This window comes from Mustela putorius, unplaced genomic scaffold, assembly GCF_011764305.1.
Source record: "Mustela putorius furo isolate JIRA1106 unplaced genomic scaffold, ASM1176430v1.1 tig00003942_pilon_pilon_pilon, whole genome shotgun sequence".
NCBI classification, from domain to species: Eukaryota; Metazoa; Chordata; class Mammalia; order Carnivora; family Mustelidae; genus Mustela; species Mustela putorius.
In genome coordinates this window covers 11,068,286-11,072,340 of record NW_025422087.1, presented here as the reverse complement: position 1 = coordinate 11,072,340, position 4,055 = coordinate 11,068,286, and positions in this window count along the sequence as shown.

Sequence of the window (4,055 nt, the reverse complement as noted above, 5' to 3'; positions counted from 1 at the left end):
AGCTCTGGGGTTGAGTAGATTTTATTATAAAAAGAAACTAGAAGCTACTTTTGTGAAATGTAGTAATCCAGAAGTAGTGGTGTACAAAAATGCTTCAATAAGTTTATATTATTGAATGCAAGGGATAAGTAGTACAAAGACTACTCCAAATATAAGGAAATGAAGACAGTTGGACAGGAAACCAACAATATGCTGTGCAGCTGAGCAGCTCATACTGGGAGTCTAGAGGTGCTGGCTAACTGGGCCAACACTGGATGATTTGAGCAAATATACAGAGGCCTCAGTGTTGCTTGACACGTCCCAGTCTGACTTTCCTAAATCATTCATTTGATTTGGAACTCCAAATCCCTCCAGCATATTCAGGTTGCTTTATAAATCAGATGGTGCTTACCAGCAGTCTTGGTTCTTGATCTTTATTTCCACCGTATTGCTTTCGTTAAGACACATTACTGGGTCCCTAACATGCACGGTCTTTGCGAAGGGGATAGGCTGAGATAAGTAAATACTGCCTTTGAGGGAAACAGCTGTGTGAGTTCTTCCCTTCATGTGTCTTCACTGAGGTCATAGGGGAGACTTAGATAGGGGGTAGGTGAAAGCAGAATAGTAGAGGTTGAATAAAGAATGGAAAAGGGATTAAATTCACAAAGGCAAGGAGAGTAGATGGTAAGCAGGAAAAAAAAATGGGAAATTTTGAAACTTCAGGGGCCAAAAGTTGTAAATGATGTTTGCTTCATGTTTTCATATACAATATTAGATACCACATAGTAAGCAATGTAGTGTTACTAAGATCTGGAGGCTTGGACAGGCTGTCTTTGGTCACAGAGGTAATATTTAGGGGGTAGGGATTTGAACAAAGCTCTGTCTGAATCCACACCCTGTGTTCTATGGCACATAGACTTAGTTAAATGGGGCAGGCAGATAACTGAGGAGAAAGTATTAAAAAATGTCAACCATTCACAAGAGTCTAGAATCATAAGGAATAAGCCATATAGTGCATAACGAATGATAGCTTTTTTTGGAATGGAATTTTTAAAGGAGCAAAATTTTAAATGCTTTAATGCTTTAACTTTACTCCAATATTAGAGTTGTATTGGAACATTAGTCAGACATCATGTTGAAAATACTGGGATAGAGTTGCCATGGACTGAAAATGATCGAAAGAGTATATCAAGGGCCAAATGGGGACAAGTATGGAGAGGAGAGGAGGGGAATAGGAGATGTGTGTGTGTGTGTGTGTGTGTGTGTGTGTGTAAAAGAGAGACGGAGGGAGGAGGGAGGAAGGGAAGTGAGTGTGTGGTGGAGGAGGAGAGGAAGAGAGTTGCATGCTAACACTAATTCTAAGCTAAGACCGTTTCCATGGCTAGAAGATGAACAGATATGATATTTGTAGCAGGGAGAACAACTCTCCACCCACTCCCATACCCCACCCAGGTTGGATCTGAATAGTGCTTTTTGTCCATCTCTAGCTTATTTTCCACAAAAGAGCTAGAGTAATATTTCTTAAACATAAATTCAATTATTTAATGGCTCTGCTTAAAGTCCTTCTGTGAATTCCCACTGCACTCAGAATAATACCCAAACTCCTACTAAAACCTGCCAAGCCCTGCATAATCTGTCCCTGCACACCTCTAACTCCATTCTCTGCACTACAACACTGACTTCTCTACTCTTATAAGCTGAGACTTTTCCTGCTATAGGGCCATTGTACATGCTACTTCTTTTGAGAGAATATTCTTCCCAACACATTTCAATATTTAAATATGATCTCATCAAAAAGGCCTTCCCCAACCACCCTATCTTAAGTGACTTTCCCTTGTTGTCTATCATTTCACCATTTTATTCTCTTCTTAGTGCTAATTGTAATTGTAATTATGCATCTTGTTTGCTCATTTGTTTTGTGTCTTTTTCACTAGATTGTAAGCTTCATGAGCATAGGAACCATATCTGCTTGCTATGTCTAGTGACAAGGGACTCAGGCCTCCTTATAGTGTTCCAGGTGACAAAGACACTACTTAAGAATGGATCTTATCTGAGATGAAGGAAAGCATTCAGTATTTGCAATGCTTTGATGAGGTCTTCATATAGTCAGATGTGACTAGGGGGGTCAGTGAGCTCTGTTGCAATAAAAAGGAGTATTACTTGTAATTATCTCTTTAAAAAGGTGGATGTGTAGGCACAGTTTTGAAGTAGAAGGATGAGCATGCAGAAACTACTGTACTGTGCTTACCATTGAAGGCAGGGTTAAATTGAGGTAAATGGACTTTGAAAATTGAGGTATGGTCTCTAAACATTGAGCACTGTTGTTTATTCATGGGAGGGCTGTATGTTTGTGGAAGAAAGTGTATGTGTGTGAGTTTCTGTGTGTCTAAGTCTGTATATACGCACACAGACACATGTGGGATTTAAGAGCTGCCCACTGGATAACCAGAAGAGAGAGAAGCACAATTGTTCTCTCACAGATGGAGAGATTCTGAAGAGAACTGGTCCTAGGAGACGCTGAGCTTCCCCCACAGCCTTCCCTCCAATACCCACCCACATTCACCCCCTCCACACACACGCTTTGAGCATTCTATCTTGAGTAACTCAGGTTCTGGGAAATGTGGTACTAAAGGCTTGAGTCTGTATGTTGTAGCAACTGGGATGGAACCTAGGGGACTTTCAAAAGCAGGGTGAGACCTGGCATTGACTTGAAATGGCAGCCTTTCCAACGGGAAAAGGCAGACTTCAAGCAGAGCCAATTCTAGAAACTGGCATTTCTCCCTGAAAATGTCTCTTTCTTTCTCTTTCTTTCTTTCTTTCTTTTTTAAAGATTTTATTTATTTATTTATTTGAGAGAGAGAGAGAGAGACAGAGTGTGTGTGTGTGTGAGTGAGCAGGGGGAGAGCAGAAGCGGGGGGAGAGGCAGGAGAGGAAAGAATCTCAAGCAGACTCAATGCTGAGCATGGAGCCCAATACTGAACTCAATCTCATGACCTGAGCTAAAGCCAAGAGTCTGAGGCTTAACCAACTGAGCCACCTAGGCACCTCAAGAGTGATCCATTTTTTTAGTCATGCTACTGTTTCCTTTGGATTGTGAGAATAGTCTGGTCTACTAATACAGTGTAAAATATTTTCTCTCATGTTATAAATCCCTCAGTTAATGCCCCAGTCCTCTACTAATGTCATCTGGTGTATGCACATGGTCTTATGAAAGTGGTGCTGTGAGGAAGAAAGGATGTGATCTTCCTCAATTCTCTATTATACCTAGCCCAGCATGATGGCAAGTTTTCCACTGAGGAGGGGGCCTGAAGTTCAGATTCTTGCAGAAAAGTGAGTAGGTTTGTGGTGGGGGGGTTGCTGTGAGCTGCACATGGAAGGGGAACTTAGCTTGGAGAACAAGCATTTGCTTAGGCAGTGGACAAGAGATAAGACCTCATCTCCACAGATACACTAGAACAATATATGTGACCCTTCCTTTGCCCCCTGTGTCCCACTGATCATAAGCATCTCCCAGGGTTCTTGTTACAAATGCCAATTTTCTGGTTCCATTCCTGAGGTGTGGAATATTTTCCAAGCATCCAAGTGAATCTGATTAGGGAAGTGTGGAATTCATTGCCTCAAGGCTAGGGGACTTTTGTAGGGGTGGAGGAAGGCTGACATTGGGGACACTCATTATTGACCCTGCTTCAGAGAGGATGTGTAGAAAAAGTGATGAAAAATCCTCCCTAGGAAAGAATACTGTGTACCAACTTACTGAAGACAGTAAGAGAAGAACAAGGCTTTCAGTGGGCTCTACTTCTTTATTTATAAACCAGTCTTCTAACCTTTCTGAACTTCTTAGACAACACAAATTCATCTCAAATTGTGCAATCTGTTACCTTGGCAAAACTGGCAAGTCCTCATTTTCATTTGTAAATGTTGCTTCTAATTATTTTACTTAACCTGGAGAGCAAGAACCATTGTGGCAGTGGGTGTGGGCAGGGATAGGCCTGCAGATTTTTTTTTAAAGCAGTTTTACTTTCAGAAAGAGTATGAAGTTACCCCTTAGAACAGATCATACTCAGATTGTTCTATTG